Source organism: Diceros bicornis, chromosome 3 (genome assembly GCF_020826845.1).
Source record: "Diceros bicornis minor isolate mBicDic1 chromosome 3, mDicBic1.mat.cur, whole genome shotgun sequence".
In the NCBI taxonomy this organism is placed as follows: domain Eukaryota; kingdom Metazoa; phylum Chordata; class Mammalia; order Perissodactyla; family Rhinocerotidae; genus Diceros; species Diceros bicornis.
The window spans coordinates 34,798,188-34,818,470 of record NC_080742.1 but is presented as its reverse complement, the minus strand read 5'-3'; the positions used below and the strand labels follow the sequence as shown (position 1 = coordinate 34,818,470).

At 41.9% G+C, this 20,283-nt stretch overlaps 1 pseudogene; it reads right to left on the bottom strand.

Annotated features, from left to right (window-relative positions):
• Positions 1 to 14,663: 14,663 nt before the first annotated feature.
• On the bottom strand, positions 14,664 to 17,653 carry LOC131422927 (microtubule-associated proteins 1A/1B light chain 3B-like; annotated as a pseudogene).
• Between the last annotated feature and the right edge of the window lie 2,630 nt (positions 17,654 to 20,283).

The window sequence follows — 20,283 nt, the reverse complement described above, 5'->3', positions numbered from 1 at the left end:
AAGGTGCCAAGGCAGTGCAATGTTGAAAGGATATTTTTAGCTCTCTGTGCTGCACAATTGTGTATACATATGCCAAAAAAACCCAAATGAACAACCAAACCTTAGACCCTTACCACAAACCCTACACAAAAATTAACTCACTGTGCATCATAGACCTAAATGTAAGAGCTAAAGCTAGAAAACTCTAGAAAATAACAGGAAAAAACCTTTATGATCTTGTGATAGACAAAGATTTCTTAGATACTAAAAACGTGATACATAAAAGAAAAAAACTGATAAATTGGATTCCATTAAAATGGAAAGCTTTTGCTTTTATTTTTTTATTTTTTAACAGTTATTTATTTATTTATTTATTTATTTATTTATTTAGTGAGGAAGATCAGCCCTGAGCTAACATCCATGCTAATCCTCCTCTTTTTGCTGAGGAAGACCGGCTCTGAGCTAACATCTATTGCCAATCCTCCTCCTTTTTTTTTTCCCCAAAGCCCTAGTAGATAGTTGTATGTCATAGTTGCACATCCTTCTAGTTGCTGTATGTGGGACGCAGCCTCAGCATGGCCGGACAAGCGGTGCGTGGGTGCGCGCCTGGGATCCGAACCCGGGCCGCCAGTAGCAGAGTGTGCGCACTTAACCGCTAAGCCACAGGGCCGGCGCCAAAGCTTTTGCTTTTAAAAAGATACCATTAAGAGAATGAAATGACAGCCACAGACTGGAAGAAGTATTTATAAATCATACATCTGATAAAGGACTTGCTTCTAGTATAAAGAATTTTATGGCTCAATAATAAGACCATCTAATTTAAAAAATTAGCAAAATATTGGAAAAGATATTTCACTAAAGAAAATATACATATGGCTAAAAAGCACTTGAAAATATGCTCAATATTATTAGTCATTGGGTAAAGCAAATTAAAGTCAGGAGATACCACTTCACACCTATTAGATAGCAAAAAGGACTTTCAGTATCAAGTGTTGGTGAGGATGTGGAGAAATTGGAACTGGTTAGAATGCAAAATAGAAGAGTCACTTTGGAAAATAGTCTGACAATTTCTTAAAAAGTTAGACATAGACATACCTTATGACCCTGCAATTCCGTATGTAGATATTGACCCAAGGGAAATGAAAACATACATCTACACAAAGACTTGTACATGAATGTTGATAACAACATTATTCATAATAGCCCAAAACTGGAAGCAATCAAATGTCCAAGCATCTGGTGAATCAATAAACAAACTGTGGTATATCCAGACATGGAATACGCCTCAGCAATAAGAAGAAACTAACTACCTGTACTTGCAGCAACATGAATGAATCTCAAAAATATTAGGCTAAGTAAAAGAAGTCAGACGCAAGCAACTACATAGTGTGAATGATTCCATTTAACTGAAATTTCTAGAGAAGGCAAAAGGATAGAGACAGAAAGCAGATGGGAGTGGGAACAGGATTGACTGCACATAAGCACGAGGGAAATTTTAGGGTAATAGAAATATTGTAAAACTCAATTGTGAGGGTAGCACAACTGTATAAATTTACTAAAACTTGCAAATTTTATGGTATCTATGCTAGTGGGGCATTATTTGAGGCATTGTACCCATTGGCCTTTAATAGAAGGTTTCACCTAGGTTCGCCCACACCCCCGCCCACCATTGGAGTCACCTACGAGACCTTTCACTCTGCAATGTCACAATGTCACATTGCTCAGACGTTCATTAACGTTGCTGTCCAGTGCCCTTCAAGGCAAGGGAGAAAGGCCTCTCCCAAATTCCAACAAACTGTTGCAGGATTATTTGTGTCTGCTTGGTTATAGATATCTGTATTAGCAGATTTTAGTCTGAGATTTGTCTTCATTATCTTTTACTATCTGATAGTGAAGTTTCTGACCTAATAATTGACTTAATGCCTTTGAACTGCCTCTACCAGTTAATCTCTAAAAAGAAACTGACATCCGTCAAGCGACCACATTGGCCTAGAGGTGTTCCACACAGGCAGCATGTGAAGCCTGACACCACTTGGGAGAGCTATTAGAAATGGTCCCGGGCTGGCCCCGTGGCTTAGCAGTTAAGTGCGCGCGCTACGCTGCTGGTGGCCTGGGTTTGGATCCCAGGCGCGCACCGACGCACCGCTTCTCCGGCCATGCTGAGGCCACGTCCCGCATACAGCAACTAGAAGGATGTGCAACTATGACGTACAACAATCTACTGGGGCTTTGGAGGGAAAAAAAAAAATAAATAAAATCTTAAAAAAAAAAAAAGAAATGGTCCCAAGTCCAGGGTCGCCTGCAGGGAGGCATTTGCAGCTCCTCATTTAACTGTCACTCCTTCCGTTTCCTCTGCTCTTTTCTCCTGTTAGATACACCTTGTGGACTCCTGGATTAATCTCTTGCTTTCCCCATCTTTTCCCTCCTATTTTCATTTCTTTGCCTTTTTCTCCTTCTATTTCCTGGAGATTTCCTCAACTTTCAACTCTTCTTGTTAATTTTGAACTACAGAATACATATAAGGTGTTTTTTCTTTTTTCAATGAGTTTTCTTTGAGACATATCTTAGAATTCAATAGAAACTTTTTCTGTGTCCCAATTATCTCTAATGCAGCAAGAGGAAGCAATTATTAATGGATGATCAATATTATTAAACAATAATCTTGGGGAAGAATGGAGCAAAAGAAGAAAAGAGACTAGAAGTGAAAATAATGGTTAAAAAACAATTGCAGTCTCTCAAGCCAGAGGGAATGAGTACTAAAACAAATATTAGCAACTTTTCAGAGGTGGAGGATTTGGGAACTCAGGAATAGGGAGGAGGAAAAAATATCCGTAACCACCATCAAAACAGGAAAGTCAGCAGTAACATTTTTGGTGAGGGTGGAAGATGGGAGTAGTAAGGTATGGGGCTTAATGGCAGATTTGGTTTTAAGTTTGTCTAGTTTGAATACCAATGAGGACTTCAGGGAAGAGCTGTTTAGTGGGCATGCAGAAATGCACATCTGAAGTTCATAAGAGGGGTCAACGCTGACTTACTTGTGAATAAATAAAAAAACACACATGGACACAGCCTAAAGAGGAAAAGGGAAAAACGTTACAGTAGTGGGAGTAGAAGAAATTAATGCAGGTGGATGAAGAGGCTGTGAATTATCCTATCAATAAGTGTGATGATGAAAAGAAAGTGAATTAGTATGGTGACTCACTGGGCGAGAAATGTCAAAGAGAGGATTACTCTAGGAAAACGAAACTCAACTGTGTAAATAGTAGAGGGAAAGAAGCAATGGAAAGGGAGACTGCGCACACAAAAAAGATGAAGAATGACTAAAGGGGTGATTTGAGATGCAGGTCATAGACCAAAGAATGTTCTTACAAAGTAGATGCTTCACCTCTTTCTCCCAAGAAAGAAGAGTGAAGATAGGGTTAAGACAGAGTGTGCGAGGCCCTAGGCAAACATTTTCTGCAAGTTTCTGTCTATAAAAACAATTTGATTTAAAAATGTATTGCAAAATTCGTGGGCCCATGTGAGGCATCATTATTAGTCTATCAATGAAGATTTAGAATAATGGCAGAGCAGTATTTTTTGTTTGTTATCCAATCAGCACACATGAAGATTCTTTGTAAGATCTCTCTCTCCCTGTTCAGATCCAGGAACCATCTCTTTGTGCTTTTTATTGTCAAATGCACCATTCCTGGCCAATTTCTTATAATGCTATGGCTCTTCAGACCTGTTGGTACTGAAACAATATAGATACTCTTGCCTTTGCAGTTCCCTGATATCACTGATTTAATGATGTCTGCATCATTACTCATGACATGGCATCATCCATCATGCTGTCCACGAATATTGACTTCCTTGGCTCTTTTACAGGTTGTTATCACGCTTTGTTGACGATGACCACAAATGCAAGTCTCACCCAGAGCATGCAGGAAAATGTGAATGACAACTCATTTTCTGGTCATGTTAAATTTGTCATTTGGAATTTTACAACATAATTGTAGTACAATATGTCTTCCAACCATGTCTTCTCTTGAACTCTTTAGGCTGTAATTACTGCATTTCTAGAATATGATTTCTTTCAATGTTGGCTGCACCATTCCTTTCCATACACCACTACCAACAGGGAGGATAGAAGAAGGACTTGTAGGCAAAGCTAGAAGGGCAGTCCCATTCATGCAAGGAATGTTCTCCATTTACCTGATCACCCCAGGAGAGTATGGTGTCACCACAACAATGGAAGGCAAGAGAGGACCTTGATCAGAAGGACCCATTGGTATTGTGGGGCAATGGTCTCAGAAGCCCTCAGTGGAGACAGTTGCAGCCATCCCTGGAGCTGACTGACACAGGGTGCCAAGCCTGAAGAGGGTATGGGGTAACTACCCTGGATGCAGTGGTGGAAGGTACACAGGAAAAGAACACCTGCTCCCACCTCCCACCCTCAGGTGTTATAGGCGAGAGGTAGAATCACAGTCAGAACACTGATGGGCAGGAGCCTAGATGTGGGCTCACACAAGTGGCTCAGGGTCAAGGGTCAGCAATGGATTTTCATAACCTGGAGTGCCACAGTTGTCCTCCAGCTGCAGGCATGCCTCTCTGGGCGTAACCAAGTGGCTGGTTTACATGGAGGTAAAGATTGGAGTAAAAATGCTGCAGCCCTTCTTATACCTTCCCCAGGGCCATGATAACACAAATCTCTCACCTCATATAAAGCACCATATAGACAGTTTTTCCCTATTTTTAAAATTAAAACATTAAAGGAAGCAAGGACTATTTCTAGACAAAGATGGACTTTTGACAGGAAATTTGCAAACATGACATCTTCTGTCTTTTGTAGAAATGCAGTTATCTCTAAGAGGTAGTACACTGATCTTGTTTAAGAATCATAGATAACAATCAGAGTCTGCTAACGCCATCTACTTCCCAGAGAAAAGGAAGTATTGCTGAAAGTGGGTGTCACGGCGTCTCCAACTCCATGTAGGGATCTTTTCCAAGGTTTTTTATAAGAGTGTATGCACAAGCAATGTAAGATATTGCTATAAATTGACAAATTTTGCAAAGAATTGTCTTAATAGGGGTGAGTAAAAACAGTGCTTCCTTGGAAAGGTAACAATGCTAAGGTTTGAGCTAAGCTAGAGTTTCATGGAGTAGAAAGCAATACACTAAGAGGGACAGAACCTAAGCTGAGATCTGATTGAAAGAACCCTTCTTAAACCACTATTGGCATCAGACTCTAAAAATTTTATAAAACAAGCTCCATCTTAAATCTCTACAGTGAAAGGTATAACATTTACATACAAGGAAACAAGTTATTTAAAACACACAAGATAGCAGATTATATCTAGATAAGTGGCAAAGCTAAACCCTAGCCAACCCTCTCAGTAACTTACAGTCTCTGATTTTGTTCTTAAATTAAGAATCAGTTTTTTGAGCAAATATTCAGTGCTATCATCATAAATATAGAGTTCTAATATATCAAAATGGTTTATTCATTTAGATAAAAGTTAATTCCACACAAAAAAAGCATTTTTGAGGAATAGAGAATCTTGGCTCTCTACTCTGTGCACCCTGGAAGCACACACTCTTTGGGCAGGAAAAAGAAAATTCTGCACGCACTCATTATTCATGGTTTTGGTTTTAAACTGCTTTCTTCCTCATTCTTGTCACCTGGGTCCATCAAACTTTCAAGCCCTTAGGCCATAGACATTGCTTCTTTTTTTTTCTTTACCTCACTTGACATGACCATTGGCTCTATTCAATTTTCTGGGTAAGATCATTAGTTCTCCTTAGGATGGTAACTGCCTCTGGCTGTGCCAGGTCAACATGCCTTCACAGTTGGCCCAGAACTGTTCTGCCTCGGTGCTGGCCAGTGTGGGTGGCGCTGCCAACTGGGCTCACCTGTGAAGGAGAGCAGGTCTGAACAGTAACCAACATACCTTTCATTTGAAGAAACTATCTCTTGGGAATTGCAGATGGAAAATAATTTATATTAAAAATACTGCTTTGGCAAACAAAAACAATAACAACAATATTCCTTGGGCTGAAATACAGCCAGAGATGGTATGCCATCTTGGGCAGTGTGCATCTTTAGAAAGGAAAGTTAATTTAAAAGCCACTTAGCTGGTAATGGAGAGGTCACACCAGCAAACACCTATCCACACTCATGCCTCCTTCTACAGGAAATTGCTCTGCCTACAGCCTTGCTGACTAAGCGGCCACGATTGGATGACATTGCTCTTGGCCACAGCTGACTGGGCAAAGAGTGAGCATCCCACTCGACATGGCCACATTCTGAGGTTGACCTGGCACCAAAAGATAGGCTGAGTGTATAAGTATCCTAGGGCTGCTGTAACAAATTACCAGAAACTGTGTGGCTTAGAACAACAGAGATTTATTCTCTTACAGTAGGCTGAGTGTATTAGTATCCTAGGGCTGCTGTAACAAATTACCACAAACTGAGTGGCTTAAAACAACAGAGATTTATTCTCTTACAGTTCTGAGGCTGGAAGTCTGAAATCAAGCTCCAATGGCTCTAGGGAAGAGTCCTTCCCTGCCTCTTGCAATTTTGGGTGGTTGCCAACAATCCTTCTTCTTTCTTGGCTTTTAGATGCATCACTCCAATTTCTGCCTCTCTTGTCAAGTGGTGTTCTCCCTGTGTGTCTTTTTTTCTGTGTTCAAATTTGACCTCTCCCTTTAAGGACACCACTCATATTGAATTAGGTCGCACTCTAATCCAATATGACCTCATCTTAATTTGACTACATCTGCAAAGATCTTATTTCCAAATAAGGTCACAATCACAGGTACTGGGGATTAGGACTTGAATATATCCTTTTGGGGGCACAATTCAACCCCCAAACACTGAGTCAATCAAAGTTTTCCCTTGGGAATGTGAACAAGGAGACACACAGAACTAACAAGTTGGTAGTGAAGTTCAAAGTAAAATGATGTGATGAACTTGAATCGGGGCCGTGGCAGCTGAAAGCCATGAGCAAGCAGGAGTTATTTGGGAGCAGCAAAGATGTAGGGCGGAAGCCAACGAAGCTGGAAGGAGAGACAGGAGCCTGGAGCAGCCACAGAGAGGGAAGTGGAGCTCCCAGTGTTCCTGAAGCTGCCCCGCACTCCGTTGACTCTCGCCTCCACTGCCCCTCTAGCTGTATAGCAAACCCCCTCTTCCTATGAGAACTGCTTTAACAGTTGTTCCTCGAAACTACGTGAGCTAAGATACACAAATCCAAGGAGAATCTTCTTTTCAGAGGTGAGGGAACAGAGGCCTGAGAGAAGTGGTGGCTCCAATCCAGTGTTCCGCTCCCAGTGTGGCCTCCTCCCAGGATCCTGGCCCCAGGCAGCGGGGAAAGGATTCCTTCTGCACCTCTCTGAAAGAGTAATAATTACCCACAGGCCACCAGGAACTTGTCTTTTGTCTTTTAAGGTGACCCAGGCCTCGCCAGGAGGCACTCAGGAGGCACAAGAGTGGCACAATAGCCGCCTTTCTACTCTATCCTGGATTCCAGGCCAATTCCCCGCAGGCGGACATGCAGATAGGCTAAAATATGCTGACTGCTGTTTACCTTCCCCATCAACCCCACAAACGCATAAAAGGGAAGCTGGCCCTGGGCCTGGAATAGGCCAGAATGACTTGGTCAAGGACTGCTCTTTTCACTTTCAACCTGGAATACCCCTGACCCTGTCTCGCCTCAGCTGGCACAGAACAGACCACTCCACAATTTCTTACCATATCCACTTGTTCCCTGCTTTCTGCCACCCCCATCGAAAAGTTTTGTGTGAGCGTAAAATAACTTGTCATTCTGGGGATAATACAACAGACGCTTATTAAGAATTTCCTTATAAAGCTCTCAACTGTGAATGCCTGAATGACTGATAAATTCATTTTATTTTAAATTTAAATATCAGGTAAGAGGAGAAATCCAGTTTGGAAGTCAGAGAAGTGGCTTCTGGTTCTGTGGCTCTGCTAAGCCATGGAGCTCTGAGCAAGGTTTTGATCTGACAAGTGAGAGTCTGGATGCAGGATCCTGGAGGTCCCTTGTTCATGTACTGATCCTTGCTCCCTGGGACTGACCTGGCTGTTGCTCTGAAATGCAGAGGTCATAGAGAAGAGGAAACTCACCCCATTTGAGTCCTGACCATCTGCAGGAATGTGTAGGAATTTACTGCTAATTATTTCATTTAATCCTCAGAACCACATCAAGAAATATGTTTAGCAAATGAGGAACTAGAGAATCAGAGAGATGAAGGAGATTTCTGGTACTTGAATTTCTGGTTGAGCAGGAAATATTGGGAGATCAATATCCTTTTGAGAGTTTTATTTTCATCAGCCTTTTCCTTTAGAAGGGACCAGGAAGTTAAAAGAAAAAAAACAGGTAGTGTAGCCTTGAGATACAAAAAGTTAAATATCAGCCACTAGATGTTTAGCAAGAGTTTGTATTAATGTAGGAAAATGTTTATATTAAGACATTATATCAAAAAAGTCAGATGCAAAATGACAAATACAGTATCATCTCTGTATTACAATCCTCACTAAAGTGGCAAGCCTAAGCGAACGAAAATAGAATTACATTTCCAAATCCGGAGATAAATACACCATAATGTTCAACAGTGGTGGGGACATGAGTAGTCGTTCTGACTTTTCTATATTTTCCTAATTTTCTATAATAAACAATTAGTATCTCTATAATGAAAAAAAAAGCATTATAATTATCTTAAGGGAAGCAGTCACCCAGCATTGTGGGTTTAGACAATGGTGTCTGGTGCTGGATCAAGGCCAAGGAGGGTGCATATGCTGAGTCACTGTCCACTGTGGGAGTCCAGGGAACTGAGAGCGCAGATATCATCTCCAACTCTCCTTGGTCCTGTCCCTGCAGGAAATGCAGGCACCACTGCTACTTGGTGGAGAAGAAGGAAGTGGTTGGGAGGTCGTCTCTCCCTTTCCAGGCATCTAACCACAAGAAACACTGACTCTGTCACAGGCACTGCGAACACAATGACAGATAAGTCTGGATCACTGCCCTCAGGAGCCACAGTCTAGTGGAGGAGACAGTTAATTTCAGAACAGTGTGACCAGGGCTGGTAGCAATGTGCACAGGATGTCATGCACATGTGTGTACACGGCAGCTGCAAGAAAACCAGCCCAAGACGTGGGGAGGGCTTCCCGGAATGGGGGCGATCTGGCCTGGCAGTCTACGCATCCTGACGCCAAGACCTCGGACCAACTTGCAGGCAGATGTTCAGTCTGGGCATGCTCTGTTGCTCACCCATTTTGTTCATCTCTCTCAACACCTGCAGGGCAAAGCTGCTCAAGATGAGTAGATATGGGCTTGACGTGGGTGAGAGGTGAAGGAAACCCCAGGCTGAAGAAGCAGTGTGTGCAGGGGTGCGGTGGCAAAAGAAGTCTATTTAGGGGAACTACCATAGTCTGTGTGGCTAGAGCTTGGGAGGATTCCATTCTGAAGGCACTAGGAAGCCACTGAAGGGTTTAAACCAGAGTGACATTAAGGTCAGATTTGATTTTTTAGGAAGATCAGTGCAGGATAATGTATGGAATGAATCGGAGGCCAGGAGACGAGGGAGGAGATGGCTTTGTGGCAGTTGTCAAGGCACACAGGGTATGGATTTCACCTTGGCCGATTGGACCACGCTATCTCTTCTTCTTACCACCACACCATAGGTATCCCAGGGCCCTACCTCTAATCCAGGGTCACTGTACAGGAATTTTTCTGGTATGTGTGAACGTGTGGTGTGTGTGTGATGTGTATGTGTGGTGTATGTGTGTGGTGTGTGTGGGTTTGTGTGTGATGTGTGTATGCGGTGTGTGTGTGTGTGGTATATGTGCATGGTGTGTGTGGGTGTGTGTAGTGTGGTTTGTGTGCGATGTGTGTATGTACGTGTATGTATGGTGTGTATATGTGTGGTGTGTTTGTGTGTGGTGTGGTGTGTCTGTGTGTGTGTGTGCTGGGAAGGGTTTCCAGGGTATGGATGAGTATCAGCCCACATAGATTACTTACTCAGGGAAAAGTTGCCTGCTGGTGGCTGTTGGCGCTCCTGTGTCTGCCTCTGCACGGCTCCCTCATGATCCTCCCTCCAGGGCTGAGGTTTCTCTACTCCATGCTCAGCAGTCCCCATTCTAATTTACCTAGTCTATCTAAGAAAAAAAACACTCAGTTTGTCAGCATGTATCTGAATCTTTTGAAAGCGTTCTCAGCCTTTCTGTTTGAGGGTCAGATGGTGAGCGCTGAGTAGAGGAGGAGGAAGCTGTGTGGGAGAAGCCTTTGTGATGGTAGTGGCCGAAAGGTATCCCCCCCAAAAGATATGTCCAAGTCCTAACCCCTGGTCTCTGTGAATATGACCTTATATGGAAATAGGGTCTTTGCAGATGTAATTAAGGATCTCAAGAGATTGTTTTGAATTTAGGATGGGCCCAAATCGAATGACTCGTGCCCTTGTAAGAGAAAAGAGAAGGAAATTTGAGACAGAGAGACACATAGAGGAGGAAGCCATGTGAAGATGGAGGCAGAGGTTGAAATGATGTGTCTATAAGCCAAGAAATGCCAAAGATTGCTGGAGTCCCCAGAAGCTAGGAGAGAGATACGGGAGATGGTTTCTTCCTTAGAGCCTCCAGAAGGAACCAAACCTGCCAACACCTTGATTTTGGACTTCTGGCCTCCAGGACCATGAGACAATGAATTTTTGTTGTTTTAAGCCACTAAGTTTGTGGTCATTTGTTTCAGCAGCCCCAGGAAATGAAAACAGTGATATATTAGAAACTATTTGGTGAGAACAGAGGAAGGGATAAATATCCAGTCACTTAAATTACTAATTAAAGAGATTAACCCCCACAAGGCAAGAGACAACGAGGTCTAAAGCAAAGTTGGGGCAGTGAGGATGGAGAGAAGTAGAGAGAGGTAAGAAATAAGTATTTTCTGTATTTAAGAGCAGACTCTTGCCTCTTAGACTCTGATATCCCGAGATGGCAGTGCATCTCCTTGTCAATCATACACAGAGCACAATGCTGCTTCTCTCCTCCAAGTCACTTAAAAACTCTTACAACATAGATGATGTTACAAAAGACAGCATCTAAGAATCAAGAACATAAAGTGCAACAGGGTGTTAAAATTGACTCCTCTTTTTGTCTTTTTTTTTTTTTTTTGCTGAGGAAGATTGGCCCCAAGCTAACATGTGTTGCCAATCTCCCTCTTTTTGCTGAGGAAGATTGGCCCTGAGCTAACATTTGTGCCCATCTCCCTCTATTTTGTATGTGGAACACTACCACAGCATGGCTTGATGAGCGGTGCATAGGTCCACGCCTGGGATCCTAGCCTGTGATCCCCAGGCCACCAAAAGGGAGCACATGAACTTAACCACTACACCGCCAGGCTGGCCCCTCCTCTTTTTGTCTTGAAACTTCAGCAGAGGCCCCAAGTTTCGAAGACAGAACAGTAAGTGCCAAGTACTCCCTCATTCCAAGGTAGAGGGTCGCCTACCTGGAGCATGTGAAGAGGCTGTGACGTGATTTTGCCAGCATTAGCCCAGCACCCACCTCTAGACTATAAAAGAGAAGGTGAAGAATCTTTGGGAGGTTGAAGAGCTTCCTGTGAGGACTTCTTTGCAGAGAGGTGTTGCCGTATTCCTCAAAACAGGGTTGCAGAGGAGGCTGTTTCCAACTCATTTTAAGCTAACGAGAGAAGCTTAGAGAAAACCACTTTTGGAGAGCTTGAACTTGTTGCCTTGACGTTTGAGAGTCGTTGGAACCATCATTTGCTTCCTGCTGGGAAACCAAAACCAGGAGCCTGCGGTGGGAGTGGCCCTGCCTGGGAGCAGCAGCCGGAGGAGAGATGGTTGCTGAGGAACCACCTGTACTTTTACAGTTTGGCAGGGCAAGAATGACTCAGGGTGTCCTGTGGGCTGGCAACTTCAGGGAGGCAGATGGCTGGGGTCATTCTGAGTGGAACTCCCACCCAAAGAGGCAACCTGGTGGGAGGCCGTGGACTGGGGAATGATTCCAACAATTGAATGAACCTCTCTGGGAACCTGGAGCTGAGTGGGAGCTCCCAAGCAGACACCTGGAAAAAGTGTCACTTGCCTCCAAAAACTGTCAGGTGAGAGACTCATCAGCAATAGAGGGTCTCTTAAGAACTCACAGGAGTGCCAATTAGACCGCATTAGCTCTGGCTTTCATCATGTCCCGGGGACACAGATAAAGATTACAGCTGCACCTTTCAACTTAAATATTTTGTGTCTATTCCCTCTAGTTGCCAATCTTCTGGTGCTCTATCCCAGGAGTGGCCCAAAACAGCATCCAAATGGTGGGAAGGAGGTAGAACACCAAAGAGGAATCCTAAAACTAAATTATCCTCCCCACATTTCTCAGCCTGAAGTGGGCCTGACCCAGGCAAGGGGAAAAGTTGTCAATTGGAAGGGACTTTTGAGTTTAACTGTTACCCTGGACTGTATTTTTTTTTTTTTTGGACAGTTTTTAGTTGTGACTTTATTCACCTTAGTTTATTAAAAATGTGCTTGTTTTAAAGATCCTATAAATAAAGTGGCCACCCACTTATGTGGGATATAGGTCACTCTCCTCAGCATGGCATTTTTTTAAAACAGTATTTCTTATAGGAATCTTATTGATCACGTAGTAGGTATAAGAATGTAAAATATAATGATGTATACAATCTAAATAAGAGTGGCTGGTTAAGAACTTACATAACATAAAAAAATATACATATTTCATGTTAGCCCTGTGGACAGATGCATGAAATGGGAAGAGTAAGTGACAGGAAGTTGGGGATCCCTTTATGATCAATCGAATGCCCATACACAGGGATATTGCCTTTTCCCCTCCATTACAGTCTTGGGGAGAAAGAGAATTCCTTTACCCACTGGGTCCATCTGGCTGGGCTACGAATTAAATTGACATGAGACAGAATAACAGGAGAAAATCAAACAAAGCTTTATAACATGTACACATGGGAGAGACCCAGGAAAACTGAGTAACTGCCCCAAATGGCAGAGGCTCTTATCTTAAATACCATCTTCAGCTAAAGACAAAGGAGGATGTTCGGGGTGGGGAGAGTCAGAAAAGCAGTAAACCAGAGTAAGGTTATTATGCAGATTTAAGTCCTCACCTTCCGCACTGATAAGAGTTTCTAGAGATAAGGTCACCCCCTCCCCCTTCATGGTACAGAGCGGGAGATATCTTTACAAATGGAGATTTCCCTTACAAATGTAAATGTCTCTTACAGAGGATAACTTCTACTTTTACTTGGTTTTCAGAGCTTTTCCTATGTCTACAGTTTTTAGAAGTAACCAGCCCAAAATAATCCTCACGCCAGAGACACATTTTGGGGTGGCCAATTCTGATCTCCCACAACAGTAAATAACTTTCACAGATACAGGTATTCTACACACACCTAAATACACAAGGATGAGTTTTGACCTGCTACATCTACAGTCTAACGTGACATTACTGTGAATTTTCTGTGATACCCCCATGAAAATAGTTGAGAGTAAACCCCATGCAAGTAGCAGGAAGCATTAAGTTATTTATTCCATATTGAACCTAGAAGACGTTTAACTCTTGACGTCAACATTTGTAAAGAGCATGTGTCTCATTTTGCAACATTTACTTCACAACTGACATGCACTTAAATTGGGGGAATTTAGACAGTTGTTTCATCTAACGGTGATAGCTGAAGGACTATTAAAAAAGTGAGAAAATTTTAATAACATATTTTAGTCACTCACTTAACATATAACATGAATTATGTACAGCTTTAAACAACAAAGTAGAAGGGAGTGCATCTGAATTGTAATGCTTCTAGTTTTTGTGATCTAGTTTCTACCACTAATGAACCTAATACAACTGTTTGTTTATTTAAAAATCAGGCACTACTCTGAGTTCTTAGAGAAAAATCTCAAAATGGGAGAAATGCTACTCCTTTTTTCTCTGGGGACTTTTTAGAAGCTAGACCAAAATTATAAATTTTTCAAGGTTCCTATTAAGCGGCATTTTTTTCTGTGTGTAATCGTCCAGAGAACAAACCAAATAAGAACTTGCTAACACTGCAAGAAAGTTAACTTTTGGTACACATCCTGTAAGGAATCAGGAAATCTTGAACAGCCATTCAGAGTCAGAAATTTTTTTATACAGCCCTATGTATCTTGCTTGGTGCCAACTACTATGGCAAATAAGTTTTGTGGGTTACAAGTGGCAACTTATGTTTAAAGATCCTCTTATGGAGATTTCTCTAGATGAATAAAAACCTTTCTATAAAAAAGTCAGCAGGTTCTGTGAACCTAAAGACAATGTCCCTCTGATACCTTTAAGTTACTGCTTGAATTGCAAGTTCTTATTGGGGAAAAAAGAACATTAAAGTAACTCCAAGGTCTATTTTACTGACAACTTAAAATGCAAAGTATTTTATTTTTAAACTTCTAAAATTTGAAAACAAGAGAGCCTAGGTTAGATAACATAAATTTTTCTAAAGCTGAATGTGCTCATTTGGCATTCAGTTTTTCTGCTTGAAATACCAAAGCAACTTCTGGAAACTCTTAGGTGGGAACACTACCGCTTAGAGGACCTGTGATTAGGTGAACTGATCAGTCACATATGGTAACATCCCTGTTATCCTTGGTAAGAGTTTGAAACATTCTAGAATAGATGCATTTTGCTAGCCTTACATGGGCGTTTTCATTCTGAATGTCTCCTGAGAGGTATATACCACATATAGGAGTCCATCTTCTTCCTTCTCACTTTCATACATTTCAGAAATCAGCATGGCAACACTCACCATGAGTGTTCACCAGAAGGAAGAAGACGTGATGAACTTTCAACCATACTCTTTGAATTATTCTGTTTAATTACTCATGTTGACATGATGTGGTCCATGGAGCTTGGTTTTATCCAGTACAGGGAGGTGCTTCTCACCCTTGTATCTTTCTATTATCCCCAGGATTTTGGTAGCATGCTGCTCTTTGGTCAGTTGCTCATCTCCTACTCTTTATTGGAAGGTGTGAAGCTGTTTGAAAGTCTTTTCCCACTGCAGGGGGTGGAAGAGTAGGTGGGAGGGTGGTTGGAGGCTGTGGCTTTGACTCAGGTGACAGTGACTTCCATTGTGTCCCTCCAGCCCCGCAGCTGGGTCAGCTGGACTGGACTTTTTATTATGCGACAGTGACCAGAAAGGTGACAGAACTTGCCAAGATTTCATCCAAAGCTGGCCTAGAAAAGAACCACAGGGCAAGTATGAGGGGGACCGGTGAGAAGGAAAAACATTGCACTCTGCCTACACTTACCAAGCCCAGCTCATTCAATAAACCAGCTACTATAGGATTAGGAGGATTTGGAGACTGACTGGTCACCTGTCATTCAAGATGGGTCTCTTTGTGGTCACCAGTTACCTCGTGTCAGGGTTCAGGACAAATTCCACAATGCTACACAGCATGGGTTAAGGGAGAGGCTTTACTGGGAGAAAAGAAGAGTTACTGAGCTGGGTCATCAAGGGAAGAGAGAGCAGGAGGCTTCAGTTCTCCCATCATCTCACAGAGAGGAGTCCTGGGCAGGGCACTCTGCTGGATATGCAGTGTGGATCTACATTGCAATGGAGGACACTGCCCCCTTAATACTGTAGGAGAGGGAAAAGTTTTCCTCAACCCTCTTAGGGTCCGTGGCTGGATCTGAAAATTAAACTGACAAAGATTAATGGGAGAAAAGCACACAAATTTACTTAATGTAAGTTTTATGTGACATGGAGACATCATAAGAAAATGAAGACCCTAAGAATCAGTTAGACCTGAGTATTTTTATGCTCGGTTTGATGAAGAGTGAGTAGTTGTATAGAAATGTGATAAATTGAGGAGTAGGAGGTAATTGTAGTAAACTGGGGGAAATTTAACAAGACCTGTTTTTTAGGATTCTTCTGAATGTCCCTTGGTCTTCAGACTTAAGGATACTCTTTTCCTCCAGGTATAGGAAGGGCACCTTTCATAGGAGTGTTTCATGACGGGTTTCAGGGGAGAAGGGGCTGGAGGGGAAGGGGTCAGAGTGACCTTCCTGCTTCTGCCATTTTCTCAAACTCATTCAGCTTAAAATATTCAATATGCCAAGGTGCCATATTTTGGGGTAGCGGCTCCTGAATTCCATACGTACCCTTCCCTTTTATAGGGTAGATGTGAGAAAGCAGCCTGTTGTGGGGGGAGGGGAAGATACACTATGGAAGGCTGCTGTTTACGGAACTTCCCTGCGAATGCCCATTGTCCAGGGTGTGGAAACCTCGGGCCCATGGGGAGTTGCATGAAGTTGGAGGGAGGAGTAGGAGGAGGGAACTAGCCCGTTGAACAGCCGGTGTGAGTGCAACCTCTTCTACTGGGAAGGAGTCTCCCATTCCAGCTGGCCCATTGTCCTGGCAACCAAGAGTGAACATGTGGGGTCACTTGTGGCTCTTCTGACTATTGCACTACAATATAGGGGTGAGAAAGAAGGAGGAAGCAGGGATGAATCCCAGCTTTCAGGCCTGGACGATCGCACATCTAAAGGAGGAGGAGGAAGGGAGCAGGTAGAGGATGGAGAAGAAGGAGGATGTTTGAGGAAAAGACTTAAAGGTATTTATATAAAAAGCATCCACTGTATCCTTGGTGCACAGACAAATGAAACTGCGTTGAATACCAAACTGATAAGCCTATCAAGTTTAAGTCATTTCATCTGATAAAGTGGGTTAGACGATAAATACCTATGAATTTATTTGAGAATAAAAAAAAGTTCTGCTCTTTGCCCTCATCCAACTCTCAGAAAAATAGAAAAGGAAATCGATAGTTTCAGTACCCATCATAGTTTTAACTTTGAGCTAGTGAATAGTTGAGTCCATAATGCTCTTGGATCGACTCTTCAGTAAGTCAGGGCAGTCGGGTGGCCTAGGGTGCTAAGAACCCGCATGTAGAAATGACATGTGGACATGGTTATTCATCACAGTCTTTTTTTTTTTAATAAGAAAGGGTTGAAAATGACTAAAATGATTTTCAAAGGGGTATTCATTAAATAAATTATGTTACACAATTCACTGGAATACAATGGAGCTATAAAAACAATACTTTTTATGTACTGATACTTAATGATATCCACAATTCATTGTGAGGTAAAAAAGTAAGGTGCCAAACAGTGTCTATTCTATGCTATCATTTGTGTAAAAAAAAAAAATAGTGGTGGTGAGAGTATATGTATAAATGGTTTTGCACAAGCATACGATACTTCTGGAAAGATATGCAAGAAACTAGTAATGTTGGTTGTCATCAGGAAGGGGCACTAGGTGGCTGGGAGCAGAAGTAAGTGAGAGATATTTCACTGAAATACATTTCATGTCTTTTGAACCATGTGAATATATTATATATTCTGAAAAATAATATGGTTTAAAAATAGCATATAAAATCTTAGGTTTGCTATCTCTTTCAGACAAAGTCTCTGCATTTGCTTATGATCTTTTGCCAAAATTTCTGTTATATTATTTTTCTGGATTCTTTTTTGCAAGGCAGTAGAGTGTACGTTTATTCTTTTAAGAGTGTGGGTTTGGAGTCAGACACACGTTGAGAGCTGGCCCCACTACAACCTGGCTATGGGAGTTTAGGCAAGCTGCCTTACCTGAATCTCAGAATCTTTGTTGACAAAATGTTCAACCATGGTAGCTAGCTCCCCTCAGAGTGAGTGATCCAAAGGAGGGCAAGGAGTAAGTGCCTTTATCACCTATGCCAAAGTCACGCACCCTCACTTCTGCCTTGTTCTAGTCTTTAGAAGCCAGCCACTACCCCAGCCCACTGTCAAGGGGTGGAGAATTAGTTTCTACCTCTTGAAGGGAGGAAAAGCAAAGAATCTGTGGACATATTTTAAAAACACCCCAAACAGAGTAACCATATAATTTAGCATTCAAACTCAGACACTTTTAAGAGTGAAAGATAGTGTTATTAATAATCATGGCTGGACAGTAAGTGTAAACTGGGACTCTCCCCGGCCAACCAGGATGTATGGTCACTGAGCTACAGGGCTTCCCATAACCTCCCGTGAAGACAAATCTCAGACCAAGACAGTGTGCAAATATCTATTACAAACTGAATCCCAAACACTCATACTTGCTGCTCTGCAAGCTCAGTGAAATTCTAGCTCCCTGACAACCTAGGAACCCCAACAGGGACTCTGCCTGAAAGGCTAATTCCCAGGCAAAATGAGAAAACGTGCTGACTGAAGATCAGCTAACTTTCTAATTGGACTAGACAAGAGACTCCTCCATCACGAGAAGAAACACAGGACACGATTCTAAATCTAGAGTTTTTCCCAAGACGTTACGTTGCCAGGCTCCTCAGGTGGCACATCCTTCATTTCACCATTATACTATCCCATTAAACCCTCTTAAATTATCCCATTAAATTAAGGGCAGATTCAGATAGCAATTTTTGAAGCTCTTGCAGAAATGTCATCCACAGTCTAGCATCTTTCATGTACTACCCACTTTTCAAGTGTGGATTTACGATTACTCCAGCTATTAACAAACATCTCCTTGGGTATAGATTAAAACTAATTTAAACAGAGACCTACCTATCACAGTATCTATGATGAAGTACTTAAAGTAAATTTCAGATGGTATAAAAAACTCAGTAATTGGGTCCCTAAGCAACCTTCAGTTTTTAACAATTCCATTAAAAACTATCATTTCCAGGGGAAAATGGAAGTTACAGGCTAGAGAGATTTAGACTAGTAGTAACAGATGTTTTTCCTACAGAGATTTCAATGATAAAGTATTTTCTATAAAGTCAAAACAGAGCAAATCCAGTACTGTATTACCTCTAGTTTTTCTTGAGAGTTATTGCCTTTCCTTTTACTTACTACAGCAGCACCATCATCAGCACCTTTGTCATCTATTCCTATTGCGAATAAAACCCCAAACCACCTACTGCAACAGAGCAAACAGAGCGGCTATTTTCCAGCCCTTTGCCAACTCTTAGTCCTATTTGCTACGTGTCATCGTCACAATAGCAGCTTGTGCCCTACCTCGTTGATGGTGTCATATCCACCTCACATTGCCAAAATCCAATGCTGAGGGAGAAGCACCTTTCAAATACTTTGTCTGATATTCAAGGTGTTCCATAATTTGGCCCAGCACTATCCTATAGAAAAATATTAGCCACATATGTGACTTAAAATTTTCTAGTAGTCACATTAAAAAAGTAAAAGGAAATAGATGGAGTTTTTAATTTTTTTTGTTGAGGTCTTAATAGTTTATAACATTGTGAAATTTCAGTTGTACATTATTATTTGTCAGTCACCACATAAATGCACCCCTTCACCCCTTGTGCCTACCCCCCAACCCCCTACCCCTCTGGTAATCACCAAACTGTTCTCTCTGTCCATGTGTTAGTTATCTTCCACATATGAGTGAAATCATGTGGTGTTTGTCTTTCTCTGTCTGGCTTATTTTGCTTAACATAATACCCTCCAGGTCCATCCATTTGTTGCAAATGGGACAATTTTGTCTTTTTTATGGCTGATTAGTATTCCATTGTATATGTATACCACATCTTCTTTATCCAATCATCTGTTGATGGACACTTGAGTTGCTTCCACATCTTGGCTATAGTGAATAATGTTACAATGAACATAGGGGTGTATAAGCTTCTTTGGGTAGTTGATGTCAAGTTCTTTGGATAAATACCCAGTAGTGGGATAACTGGGTCATATAGTATTTCTGTTTTTAATTTTTTGAGGAATCTAGATGGAGTTAATTTTAATAATATATTTTATTTAATTCAATATATCCTGAAGAGGTTCAGAGTACGCCACTCTGGCACAAGGATTATTTTGGCTGAAGGCGATTGAGATAAAGCAGACACAAGAAAAACTCTGCCCTCCCTCATTTCCCAGGAAAGGCAGGGCGATTCTTAATCACTGGAGACAACTCTAGACTCTTATCAGCCCAGAGACAGCACCAGAAGAATCTACACAGACAAACCTGGATAAAACAACCCTTATCTTCCATTAGTTTCCCCATGTATTTACCTTCCCACAATTTGCCACCCTAGAAGCTCGAAGTCCCTTTCCTTTGTCTTGTCACTTGTTCACTTGTCTATAAACTCATTGTTCTTTGTTAAGATGCTACATAAACCCAAATTCTAACCACTCCTTTGAGTTACCCATCACTGAGTACTCCTGTGTGCGTGTGCAAGGCATGTGTTAATAAAATTCTGTTTGTTTTTCTCTTGTTAACCTGTCTTCTGTCAGTCTAATTTGCAGGGCCCCAGCTAATGAACCTGAAGTGGGTA